The sequence below is a fragment of the Pteropus medius genome, unplaced genomic scaffold, assembly GCF_902729225.1.
Source record: "Pteropus medius unplaced genomic scaffold, Ma_sr-lr_union100, whole genome shotgun sequence".
Lineage (NCBI taxonomy): Eukaryota > Metazoa > Chordata > Mammalia > Chiroptera > Pteropodidae > Pteropus > Pteropus medius.
This window is the reverse complement of record NW_024350325.1, coordinates 7,562,334-7,576,715: the sequence shown is the minus strand read 5'-3', so window position 1 is coordinate 7,576,715 and position 14,382 is coordinate 7,562,334. Positions and strand designations below refer to the sequence as shown.

Genomic DNA, 14,382 nt, shown 5'->3' with positions numbered 1-14,382 from the left:
AGGCGATTGTTTAAACCAGGGGTCAATAAATTTTTTCTGTAAGGGTTCAACTAATAAATAGATTAGGCCTTATAGACCATATGGTCTATACTCAACTCTGCTGTTATAGCCCCTAAATAGCCATAGACAGTATGTAAATAAGTGAGTGCAGGTGTGTTTTCACAAACATTTTGAAAACAGACAGTGGTTCAGACTTGGCCTGTGAGCTATAGTTTGCTGACATCTTCTTGAAACCATAGCATTGGATGAGATTACCTATGAGAATAGACTGAAAAGACCAGGGGGCTCTGGAGAGAATCCAGAGGAACATCATTGTTAGAGTAATTGGCTTGGGAAGAGAATTTGGTGAAGGAGAATGAGGAAGAATAGGCGGAGAGGTAGGGAGAAAATTAAGATACAGATGTACCCTAAAAGTCAAAGTAGCAGTGTATCTCCATCTTTATCAAAGGCTGCAAAGAGATGAAGTAGGATGTTTTGAAATCTAGGCGACCTTGGGCATAAGCCATCCTGAGACCACAGCACTTGTTGACTAATGTGGACAGAAAGCTGGAACTTAAGGTAATGCAGGCTGAAGTTTAATTCTGGAGACCAGGTCATTCAAGGGAGATTAGGGGTAGAAGGAAGAAGATGTGAACTTCTCAGGATATCTAAGACCTAGGGCTTATTCAGGATACACAAAATGTCAGTTCTAAATAACAAGTTTTGTGTGTCTTAAGGTGGTAGAATTGTGAAATATATTACCTTACTTCTAATTAAAAAATGTGGACACATGTCCTAAAAAACAGACAAACATCAACTTCAGTTATCACTGTAAGATAGCACTGTCAACTTTCTGGTGGAAAAACTAGAAATAATTTCTGGAAAGCATGACAACATAGATAAAATTAACCAGTCAACCGACCCCTAACTGTGACCCTTAATTCCATCCCTAGCCCTGCATTTGTGGGGGTGAGGAGGGCAGGCAATAAGACAATTTGAGACAAATTTAATTCTGTGCAATATATTTAAAAAACCTTTTTCTGTTGTCATCACCTAAGAACATGATTGTATTTGACATATTATAATTAGAGAGAAAGATTACAATAACACATATTTATTGAACTTATTCTTAAAGGTTTTTACTTTTTTGACTTTGGAAATACACCATTCATCCTCAAGCATAAAGACTAAAACAATCTCATATGATTATGGTTTCAAATATAAATCTTTCTTTACATAGATTTTAGAAACAATTTTTAGAAGATAGAGCTGATAGCATACACTGGAAATTTTATACATTTTATTCATCATTTATATGATCACATTTTTTGGTAAAAAACATACTTAGGATGGAAGTCTTGTTTTTCTTCTCTCTTATTTTTCCATGCCCTTATTCTTTTGGTACACAGATTTGAAAGATTAACCACCTCAGAAACATCTTGAGGCTCATATCATAGTAAATGACAAAAATAAAGAAAAAAATCAAAACAAAATCCTGTGATCCTGCTACCTTTTTGTTCTAGGAATTCTGCTAGAGAGTTCTTAGAAAACATGAGAAGTGGATTAGTGTTACAGTCCAAGGTTTATTTGAGAGTTAAAACAGAGACACTGAGAGAGGCCTGTGACTGCTCATTTTGCCTTTTGATCAGTGGGAATAAAGTCTGGCACAGATAATTTTACCTCATTAGTGGGGCTTTCTGACCACACCTCTCTCTTCAGTTCTTTCCTGAGTGAATTTGTAATTTGCCTCTAGTTTCTGCTTTTAGAACAACAGATTGTGAAGGATCAAAGAGGAGCTGGATAATGACAAGGAAGAAGTGGCAAGTTAGTGACATTTTTGTAGAAGGAATAGTAACTATACACAATGTGATTACTCAAAAGTAGTCTTCTGAGAAGTGACTATAGAATAAATTCTAGTACAACAAACTCCAGGTATCTTATTTACTTTAATTCTTATTCAGCCATTAACCTTTAATTGGGCAACTACTATATGTAAGAATTGGTAAAAAGAGAAATATAGAATAGTGGGTAAGAGATTGAGATCTTAAAGTCAAACAGAATTGTGTTTGAACTCCTGGTTCTATCACTTACTAACTGTAGTAGGTTGAACTGTGGCCCCAAAAGATGTTGCCACTGGAATTTTCAGAATGTGACCTTTGAATAAGTCTTTGCAGATATAGTTAAGGTAAGGCACTTGAGATAAGACTATTCTTGATTAGGGTGGGCCCTAAATCTAATGATGAGTGTTCTTATAAGAGACAGAAAAGGAGAAGAAACAGAGATATACAAGAAGGCCATGTGAAAATGAAGGCAGAGATGGAAGTTATGCATCTCGAAGCCAAAGGTCAAAGGTTGCAGGCAGCCACAAGAAGCTAGGAAAGAGGGATGGAACAGATTTTTTCTCAGAGCCTCCAGAGGAAACCAACTCTATCAGCATCTTGCTTTTTAGATTTCTAACCTCCAAAACTGTAAAAGAAGAAATTTCTGTTGTTTTAAGTAACCAAGTTTATGATAATTTTTTACAACAGTCCTAGGAAGCTAATATACTAGTTGTGTGACTTTGGGTTAACTAATCCTCTATACCAGGGGTCCCCAACCCCCAGGCTGTAGCCTGTTAGGAACAGGGCTGCACAGCAGGAGGTGAACAGCAAGCAAAGTTTCATCTGTATTTGCAGCCGCACCCCTGAGCCAGCATCACTGCCTCAGCTTCACCTTAGATCATCGGGCATTAGATTCTCCTAGGAGTACCAGTCCCTGGTGCCAAAAATGTTGGGGACCATTGCTCTATACTCCTTAAAATGAAGAGAGTAGTATTGCCTACTCATACAGTTATTGTGAAGATTCAGTGAGACAATACATATAAAATGCTTTGCACAAAATCTGGCACACAGTAAGAGCTCAATAAATGTTTGCAATTATTATTAAGATATTTATGGTTCAGGTTGAATTTCTAATTTTTTAATATTGTGATTATGTGTCTAATTACCATTCCTGACTTTTTGTTGGGAGATCTTTTTATCTTTAAAAGAGGAAGAATAAGGAAAGAGAAGGGATATGTAGATGAATTGCTCCCCCCAATAATACTAGTTGCAGAAACCATACGACCCCAGAAACTGCTCCTATGATAAGAGCATAGTACATATTTCTCAAGGGGCTATTGAAGACTTGGTTAGAGCAGTAAGACTTGTAAATATTGTTTACAGACTCTAATGCACTTTTATCATACTGAGTTGTTTATGTCTCTCCAACTTTCTGGAAATCCCAACAGTCTTCTAGGGCAAAGATGTGCAGAAAAAACAACAACAAAAAATCCTCTACATATTTAGTTTTAAAATGGTGCTTGGGGAACTACTTTCTTTACTAGGTCTTTTTTTATATCACCTTTAATAATACCTCAAATTTTTTTCCATAAAGTTCTTATAGATTTGCATTAGGTTTATTCTTAAGTAGATATTCTTTGTTATTGTAGGTTGTATCTATTTTTAAATTATGTTTGCTAAGAAATGGATTTTATCCAATGCTTTTACTGCATCCATTAAAGCGATCATATGTGTGTTTAGTTAATGAGGAAAAATAGATTTATAGATTAACCATAGTTAAACAAACTTTGTGTTTCTGGGATACATCTATTTTTGTCATTCATTTATTCAAAAAAAGTGCTATTGAATGCTCATTTGTGTTCCAGGTGGTGTTTAAGGTGTTGGGATATGTAATGGAAAAACAGATTACTAGAAATCACTACCTTCATGGAACTCACATATCAGTGTTTTACACACAGCAGAATTAAATTTGCTAAATTTTGTTTATATTTCTGCATCTGTGCTCTAGAATAAAATTGGCCAGTAACTATACCTTTTTGTATTTCTCTGGTCTGTATAGTAAAAACCATTGTAGAAAATGGGTCATAAAGCGCTTTTGGAAGAGCAGTTGCATCTCCACCTGGATTTGAGTTACAGCTTCTCTTGCTCTGGTTCACACTCTAAACTGATGGTCTGTCTTATGTGTATTTTGTAAACGAATTAAAGTAGCATACTCAAACATGATATAAATTGCCTCCAAAGTCCCCCCAAAACAAACAAACAAACAAATAAAATGTCCCACCAAGTGTTGTGCCACCTTTTTAATGGTAGGTGGTAGAATATACAGCAACTTGTTTTTCTTCTCCATGGGGAGGGATAGCTCAGCATGTTCTAGATCATTAGAACCCAGAAACTTTACTGAGGTGATAGGTTCCTGAATTGTCATGGGGTTTATCTTTCACCTTCTGGCTTATATTTTTGCATGTTTTCTCCAAGTCTATGTCAATGTTATTAGCAACTCTCGTCCTTCTTTTGGTTTATACACCAGTTTTTTCCTAGATCTGACTATGAACTTTCCCCTGTTGAACATGATGAGATTTGATCTTCATTATGAACCTGGTGGCAACAAGGAATGTTCGGGCTCTTTAGGAGAATGAGTACCACCTTGCAAGGCAACTGCCTCAGGTGAGATTATTACAAGGTATTCAAGCAAGAAATGTGCAGGGTGGGCACCTTATACTGGCAAGTGAATCTTTGAGTGAGTCAGTGACGGTGGTATTGGGGTTAAGATTCTCAGTGTTGCGAACCCAAGCAGATGTTCCCATTCCAAGTTTTGGGTCTCTCTCTTATCTAATCAATGACTTAACTTTTTATATATGAGACTTAGAAAGGCTATGCATTCAATTTATATGTAATTCTGCAACCTGTATTGTTAAATTTGGTGTTTGGTTTCAATATTTGCCCTGTGGCTATCAGAAATAAGAGATTATTTTAGGGATATAATAACAATTCTCTGGTAATCTATGATCTAAGCTGAGTGTGTAAAGACCTGATCTTGTAATTTTCTTTCTGTAAGTGCTCTAGTGCACTCAGAAGAATCCATTCAATGCTGCAATCCTTGTAGTCAACATTATTTCATTAACGATTAAGTGAAGCAATTATTTGTTTCCCCCGGGATATTTAATTCATTAAGAACTTCATCACAATCAACCACAGGTATAATATTGTTAATTTTAATGCCAATGCATGGATCATTAGTGTCCCATATTCCATTGTCAGGGAGTTCAGCACTGCATTCAAGTCCAATGACACAACCAAACCAACCCCCAAATCACACTTATAAACATTTTTCTCCCTAGAATAAGCCTAGTATTAATTTATATGTAGTTGGTATCTACTAAGGAGACAGAAACATATCAATTATTTTAAGAGACAATTTGATATAAAATTATTAAGTGTGTATTAAATTGTTATTAGGTAACTGAAGAGGTAAAAAGATAACATTAATATATCATGAAGACAGCAACTATGGGAACAGCTACTATTGCCGTGGCTGGATATCAAAGGGAAGAAGTTGGAATTATTAAAACTTAAAAGTTTGGAGGGGAGGCCCAGTAGAACTAGAATTCAAACCTCTGGAAAGGGGCACAGCTTGACAATCTCTGACATCTCTGAATTTGAAGGAGAAGCCTTGTGGAACTGGGGCTCAGACATCTGAAATGGGGACCCTGGCCAGTTGGTGCTGATGTCTCTGAGTGGAGTGTAATGTGTAAGTATTGAAAAATTGCAAAATAGACCCAACGTCTGCTACAGAAAAGGATCATACTTGCCACAGTATAGGGCAATATAGGAACTGGAAGTGGAGAAGAAGCAAAGAGAAAGCAAACAGAAGTGCAGGTCTCTTCTTTATTCTCCAGCCTTGCCATCTCCCTCTAGTGCTGCCTTATGGCAAAGGGAGCCAGCTGGTGCAGCAGAAATGTGGTTTTCAGAGTCCTGGCCTGGGTACCACAGCAGGGAATAAAAGGGTGGGTTTACAGTTATGGGACAATCCTATAGACCTCTGTTTGACTCCCCAGTTTTCTTATTACTTCGAGTTTATGAGAAAGCAAGACGATGAGAGAATTAAAGAAACATTTATTTATAAATCATTAGAAATAATTATCATTTTGGTAAGGATAGCTGTTTAATCAGAAATTTCATATTAAAGAACAAAAGCCTTTAAAGAATTGTTTATTGCTTATAAGAACTGAAATTCCTATCTCAATGATGAAAATACTGAAAGCTAGAAGAAGGTGATATTAGATAGATTAATTAGAATGGAAAAATACTAGAGAAAAATGCAATTTGGCATTTAGTTTAAACATAGAATTTGTTCCTGTTCTTATTCTATACTTTGCAGGCATTTGACATTCTATTGATTTCTCATAAAATCTTGACCCTTAATGTGATAAAATTCTTTTAAAAGGCAAAATTCGAATTTAATTGATACCCCACTAGTTAAACGACATTCTCTTTCTTTTTTACTTAAGATATATTTGTTCCAGTTCATGATTCATAATAGATTCATGGCTGATAAAGTTGACCTTAAAAATAAGGAACAAAATATGGAAACAGTCAGGAATAAGTTTCCTCCAGGATCTAATTGCAAGGATACTCTGTAATTAAACTGTTCTGAATCTTGCCTTAAGTTTTAATAAGCTGATGCTTAACTTTCCCATGATTGTCTTCATTCAAAACAAATCAGACCTAAGAAAAACATTTTTTCCCCCTGAAACTGCAGTGCATTTCAGAGGCAGACATACTTAAAATGCATTCAAATAATAAAAAGCAGTACCAAATACTGCATTTAGTCCTTAATATGTTTAGTACTTCCAAAGCAGTCTAACAGCCTTCTTCAGTATTGTCATAAATCACAACACAGATGGTATTTCTTGATATCTTTCAGTCAGATTTCAGTCCTATGCCACAGAAGCATCCTCCATCATATGGCTTTTTGGTAAATGGCTTCATTTTGCTATTGACAAGGCTGATGTAAAGTTGTGTAATTTACCACCAGATAAATCACATGCAAACATTTAAGGTTAACTGTGCTAGCCTCATAGTCTGCAAGTGTTTTTGTCTGCATGGAGAATATTTGACATTGAAGCTCAATCCAGGAAAACAAAAACAAAAGGCTTGGTTTATTCTCCTGAGTCTGAGGAGAAGCATTGTGTGAATAAAAAGGTGGTTTAGCTACACCAGATAAGGAGGTTAAAGAGGCATTCTTTTTAAAGGTCTTCCTAGGTAGGCTGTTTGTAAAGAAACCTTGAGCCTTCTCCTGATAAACTAAATGATGTTATAGGGTGATTTTGAGTAAGCCAGAGCCTGTGACCAAAATGTAAGAATATTTGGTTCCATAATAGTGAAATGTATAAATTCTGAAGTCCCACTAGGAGGAGTTTAGGACCTGCTGGGTGCAGGAGAGAGAGACACAGGACAGGTATGCCCAGTCTTCTATATTATTGAAGAGGAGATGCTTTTATGTCCCTCGTTTCTTTACATTCTGAGGTGATGGTAGGGATGACAAGTGGATTGAAAAGATGCTCATGAAAAGATACTCAACATCATTAGTCATTAGAGGAATGAAAACCAAAACCATAACAAGAAATACTTCACACCAACTAGGTTGGCTGTAGTGAAAAGGAAGGAAAATAAAGTGTTGGTGACATTGTAGAGAAATTGGAACCCTCATATGTTGCTGGTGGGAATGCAAAGTGGTACAGCTACTTTGGAAAACACCTTAGCAGTTACCATATGACCCTAGGTGCATACCCAAGAGAACTGAAAACAAATGCTCATGCAAAAACTTGTACATAAATGTTCATAGCAGCAATATTCATAATAACCCAAAGTATAGACAACTGTAATGTCCATTAATTGAGGAATGACAAACAAAAGGTAGATCTATACAATAAAACATTCAGCATGCAACGACATGGATGAATCTTGAAAACATTATGCTAAGTGAAAGAAGCCAGATATATTGTCTGCTTCAATTTATATGAAATGTCCAAATCAGCAAATCCATAGACATAGATTAGTGGTTACCAGGGATTTAGGGGTGGAGGGTGAAAGGGGAGTGACTGCTAATGGATATGAGTTTTTTGGGGGGATAATGAAAATGTTCTGGAGTTAGTGGTAATGGAGGGATAACTAAGTTCATACTTTAAAATGATTAACTTTATGGTAGTAAGTTATCTCTTTTGAAAAAATATATTTTGAAGGGGATGATGTGATTAACAAAATCCAATAAGTTTCAAGTGTACAATTCAACAATAAGTCATATATATATTGCATTTTGTGTTCACCACCCATAGTTAGATTTTTTTCCATCACCACATATATGACCCATTTTACCCCTATTTATCTCCCCTCTCCCCTTCTTCCCTCTGGTAACTACTAGCCCACTGTTCATGTCCATGAGTCTCTGTTTATCATGCTTGTTTGTTGATTTTAGATTTACATCCCACATATATGTTATATCATATGCTTTTCAACTTTTTCTGTTTGGCTTATTTTGCTTAGCATGATTATCTCAAGATCCATCCATGCTGTCTCAAATGGCAGTATTTCATCTCTTCTTATAGCTGAGTAATATTCCATTGTATATATGTACCACAGCTTCTTTATCCAATCATCTATTGTAGGACACTTTGGTAGCTTCCATGTCCTGGCCACTGTGAATAATGCATCTATGAACAGCGATGTGTAAATATCTTTTTGGGTAAATATTTTCAAGTTTTTTGGGTAAATACCCAGTAGAGGGATTGCCGGATCATATGGTAGATCAAGTTTTAGTTTTTTGAGAAGACCTCCATACTGTTTTCCATAGTGGTTGTACCAATCTGCAGTCTTGTCAGCAGTGTATGAGGGCTCCTTTTTCTCCATATCCTCTTCAACACTTGTTATTGTCCTGTTGATGACAGCTATTCTAACAGGTGTGAAATGGTATCTCATTGTGGTTTTGATTTGCATTTCCCTAACAGCTAGTGATGAGTATGTCTTCTTGGGAAAAGTGTCTGTTCAGGTCCTCTGTCCATATTTTTAAAAAATTTATCATTATATTTTTTAGGTGAGACAATCCTTGTTTGACCTCATAGATTGCAAGGACCTTGTCAGCTTACAATCCCTTATTTTTTATTTTTTATACCTACAGTACCTGGTCTTCTTAGGTGGTCTCTCATCCAAGTACTAACCGAACCTGACGCTGCTTAACTTCCGAGATCAGATGGGATTTGGCTTGTTCAGGGTGACATGGCCGTAGACTTGTCCATTTTTTAATTGTATTGTTTGTTTTTTTGTTGTTATTGAGTTGTATGAGTTCTCTGTATGTTTTGGAAATTAGGCCCTTATCAGAGGCATTGTTTGCAAATGCATTTTCCTATTCGGATGGTTGTCTCTTTGCCTTCATAATGGTTTCTTTTGCCATGCAGAAGCTTTTTAGTTTGATGTAGTCCCATTCATTTATTTTTGCTTTCAATTCCCTTGCGTTTGAGGTCAAAATCATAAAATACTCTTTAAGTCCAAGGTCTTTGAGTTTAGTACCTAATATTTTCTTCTATGCATTTTATTGATTCAGGTTTTATATTCGGGCCCTTAATCTATTTTGAGTTAAATTTGGTGTGTGGTGATAGACAACAGTCTAGTTTCATTCTTTTGCATGTGGCTTTCTAGTTTTCCCCACACCACTTATTGAAGAGGCTTTTTTTCCTCTATTTTATGTTTTTGACTCCTTTGTTGAAAATTATTTGTCCATATAGATGGGGGTTTACTTCTGGCCTTTCAATTCTTTTCCACTGGTTTATGGGTCTGTTTTTCTGCCAATACCATGCCATTTTGATTATTTTCACTTTGGAGTATAATTTGAACTTAGACAGAATGATACTTCCAGCTTTGTTCTTTTTTCTCACGATGGCTTTGGCTATTCGGAGTCTTTTGTGCTTCCATACAAATCTGATTATTTTTTTTTCTATTTCTTTAAGTAGAACAAAAATACATTAAAATCTGTATAAAATTTGTATTTAAAAAATACATTAAATCTGTATAATGTTTTAGGTAATAAGGTCACTTTAACTATGTTGATTCTTCTGATCCAAGAACATGGAATATCTTTCAATTTTTGTGTCTTCCTCAATTTCTTTTAATAGAGTCTTATAATTTTCATTATGTAGGTCTTTCACATGTTTTGTTAGATTTATTCCTAGGTATTTTATTCTTCTTTTTGCAATTGCAAAAGGAATTGTTTTTTTCATTTCTCTTTCTGACACTTCATTATTAGAGTATAGGAATGCTATGGATTTTTGAACATTGATTTTGTATCCAGAAAATTTACAGTATTTGCTTATTATTTCTAGTAGTGTTTTTATGAAGTCCTTTCTATATAGAGAATCATGTCATCCACAAATAGTGACAATTTGACTTCTTCATTTTCTATTTGGATGCCTTTTATATCATTCTCTTGCCTGATTGCACTTGCTAGGACCTCCAATATTATATTGAATAACAGTGGCTATAGTGGACAGACTTGTCCTGTTCCTGATCTTAAAGAAAAGGTTTTCAGTTTTTCACCATTAAGTATAATATTGGCTGAGTGTTTGTCATACATGGCCTTTATTATGTTGCAGTACTTTCTATCTATATTTATTTTATTAAGTGTTTTGATCATAAACAGATGTTGTTTCTTGTCTAAGGCTATTTCTGCAACTAATGATATGATCATATGATTCTTATTCTTTGTTTTGTTATTGCGGCGTATCACATTAATATATTTGCATATGTTAAACATTTTCTGTGCCCCTGGGATGAAGCCCACTTGATCATAGTGTATAATCTTTTTAATATGTTGTTGTATTTGGTTTGCTAGAATCTTATTTAGGATTTTTGCCTATGTGTTCATGAGAGATATTGGTCTGTAGTTTTCTTTTTTTATGTTATCTTTACCAAATTTTGGTATCAGATTAATAAATTATGTCTTAATAAAATTATTATTCAAAAGAAAAATTTAAGGAGGCATTTATTTCCAGGTGTGAATGCTGCACTTGCATGAGTCTAAGAGTAAGTGCCTCATTAAAGTTTAACCTCTTTGCTTGCCTCATCCTAGTCCAGGTCCTGCCAATGCACTATGGAGCTCTTCCCCTGGTCTTTATTTGGATCTTATACTTCATTTACTTGCACTGCTTTATTTTTGGAACCCCAGTTCCCCACATAGCTATCTACTGATTGGCCCTACTCTGAAACCTATGTCTCCTCTTGCCAATCCTGATTGAAACAGGAAGGTGGGGTCTGTGTCTTGTTCGGAGGCAACCAGAGAGTGCTAGTATACAGTAGGTGCTCCAATACTTGTTGAATAGATATTATTTTCTTAGAAAATATCACCTAATGACTTTCCATTGCTTTCAGGTTAAAATTCAAATTTCTTCCTCGGATGGCATGTAAGGTTCTTTGTGACCGTACTCTTCTGTTCAGCTCCTTCCTACCTTGTTCTTCAGAGCCCCCTGTACAATGCTCCTGTCATAGTGAACCCTTTTCAGGTCATGGAATGTATTATGACCTCTCTCTCCTTCTGGCTTTGTATTTGTTCCTCCTTTTTCTGGAGCTTTCTCCTCAAATAATAGCTTGGATCTTAACCAATCCCTCTTCCTTCTCCCTCTCCTTCACAGATGTCAGATATGCATCATAATCTGAAGATTCTTTCTGCTGTCTCTGACTTCTGCTCCTTTATCTATCATAGGCATTAGCCCCAACAAATCTCTTTCATTTTAATACTGTTCTGGCATCTACTTTTCAATGGACTTGAAATAACATATTAGTTTGACAGTTATATTATTATTTTTATTCTTTCAGTATTTTTTACTCCAGAAATTACACCATGCATCCTAACTTATATACATATAAACTTTAATATCTTTACTTTCTTTCCAAACAATACAGACTTTAGATTCTTAAACCGCATTTGTTTACTCTCCTTACCAGTATGATATAGATGCCAAATATTTTAGTTCTTGGTTTGTTTTAAACAGTATACAATAACATTACTGTTTATTTACTTATATTTACTCACATATGTACTATTTTAAGTGCTTTCTATTTTTTCCACTTGCAATCACTTTCTTTTGGCCTGAAATACATCCTTTAGAATTTCCTTCTGTGAAGGCCTGCTGGTGGCAAGCTCTCTCTGTTTCTGTTTGTATGAAGATGTCTTCATTTTTACTTTATTCTTGGTAGATAATTTCATTGGGTGTAGAATTCTAGGATGGTAGTTATTTTCAATGACTTAAGGATGGTGGGAGTTGGAGAGACAGAAATGTGTATGAGCAGATACTCTTCATGCTCAATTGTCACCTTCCTGGACTTCTAGCTCATTAAGTAGACCAAAATGCCCTCCAAATGGATTGCATAAATCTATTAACTTAAGAAAAGAACATGTAAAATAATAAACACACCTAAACCATAAGGCAAAAGTTTGAAAGATTTGACTATACAAAAATTAAAGATTTCTATTTAACACATGACATTTTAATAGATTTAACAGACAGATGCCAAACCAAGAGAAGGTAATTCCAATGTTAAAAATCACCAATTTAGTATTATTTGCTAAGACTATTGAAAAATGTACAGAAATGTACAGAACTGAGTCTTACTCATCCCTACATCCTTAGCAATCGGCTCAATGCCTGGCATATTAAATGTTTGTTTAGTGAATGAACTACTGATGGAAGGGATCATGATGGAGAAAAACTTGTTGGAATCAAGGAAAATCAGCAAGGTCAGTAGTTAGAAATGGGGGAAGATAGGTTGCATGTCTGAGGTGCTGTAGGCAAATGGGAAAAAACTGCTTGCGTATGGGTGAATGAGAAAGAGGATCAAAGAATTTCAGTAAGAGATTTCTATCTAATCCTATAGTGGGATGATAGGAGCCTAGCTGGATTGTTCCCATCAAAATAATCCTCCCACAACTTTCAAATTCTTCCTCAACTACCACTGCATTTCTTTGCTCCCATTTTCAGCAAAGCTGTCAGAGTTGTCTTCACTCATCTATGGCCATGCTACCCTGAACAAGCCCAATCCCATCTGATCTTAGAAGCTAAGCAGGGTTGGGCCTGGTTAGTACTTGGATGGGAGACCACCTAGGAAGACCAGGTGCTGTAGGTGTAAAAAATAAAAAAAAAATAAGGGATTGTAAACTGATAAGGTCCTTGCAATCTGTGAGGTCAACCAAGGGTTGCCTCACCTAAAAAGAGTTGTCTCCACTCATCGTCTCTACCTCCTTCTCTTCCCATTCTCTTTTGAATCCCAGTCAGGCTTTTGCCCTGTTATTACACTAAAACTGTTCTTGTAAAGGCCATTAATGACCCACAAATTGGAAAGTCTGAAGGCCAGTTCTTAGTCCTTTATTTTACTTGTTCGGCAACATCTGAAAACAATACTCCTCCCTCCTTTAAACAGTGGCTTCTAGAGAACCACTTTCTTGGTTCCCCTATTCAATACCTCTCCTTGAATGACTAATGGGCATTTCACATTTAATGGGTACAAAACTTAACTTCTGATTTCCACCTTTAAATCTTATCTTTCTTCATCCTTTCAGTTTCTCAGGCCCTAAACATGAAGTAATCTTTGAATCTTCCTTCATCTCACACCTCACATGGAATCCATCAGCAAATCCAATCAGTGACATCTTCCAAACAGTTTCAGAATTTGACCACTTCATCACTTCAACTTCTGTCACCCTGGTCCATGCCACTGTGATCTCGTTCCTGGGTTATTGTAAGTGTCCCCTAACTAGTCTTCCTGCTATTACTCTTGCCACTCCTCCACAGCCCCTTGTCCCAGTCTAGTCTCAACATTGCAGCCTTTTAAAGCCTATAGATTATTTTAAAATCTAAGTCAGGTTGTCTTTTCAATTTCGAAATCCTCCACTGACTCCCCATCTACTCCAGAGTAAAAGTCACTGGCTCTTCATTACTTCTTTGATGTTATCTCCTACAACTCTCTCACTAAATTAGTTCTCTCCAGTCATACTGGTCTCCTGATTAACCATAAAAGCCCACTTTTGCCTCAGGGCTTTCTCATCTGCTATTCTCTGCCTGGAATGCTTTTTGCCTTATATTAGCCTTATGGCTTACTCTCTCCCTCCTTCAGCTGTTGGCTCAAATGTCACATTATCAAAGAGATCTCCTTTCTTAACCCTTTCTAAAATAACCCTCACTGTCTTACATTGCTTCATAATTGTTTGTAGCATTACCACATGTGACATTTATTTGACTGCCCCCCCTCTACTATGGCTTAGTCTTTCTTTTTCACTGCTATATCTCCAAAGCCTAGAATGATTCAAGGTACGTATTGGGTAGTTTAAAAGTATTTGTTGAATAAATGAATGATTCCCTTCAGAAAGGAAAACAACATTACAAAGACTTTGATCTTTCTAGATGAAGCATCTAGGGAAACATCCATGGTGCAAGCTTTCCCAGTCATGACCAGGGACTTGGAATCAAGCAAAAGAAGCTGAGAGCATGAAGCCAAAGAGTAGTGGGCTGACCACGTATTAGTAAAACAGATTAAAACTAAA

At 36.0% G+C, this 14,382-nt stretch overlaps 1 non-coding gene across 1 annotated transcript; it reads left to right on the top strand.

Annotated features, from left to right (window-relative positions):
* The first annotated feature begins 12,849 nt into the window (after positions 1-12,849).
* LOC120583966 (5S ribosomal RNA) lies at positions 12,850-12,968 on the top strand. Its single transcript, XR_005647904.1, has one exon. It is a non-coding gene; the product is annotated as a 5S ribosomal RNA (ribosomal RNA).
* Positions 12,969-14,382: the final 1,414 nt, after the last annotated feature.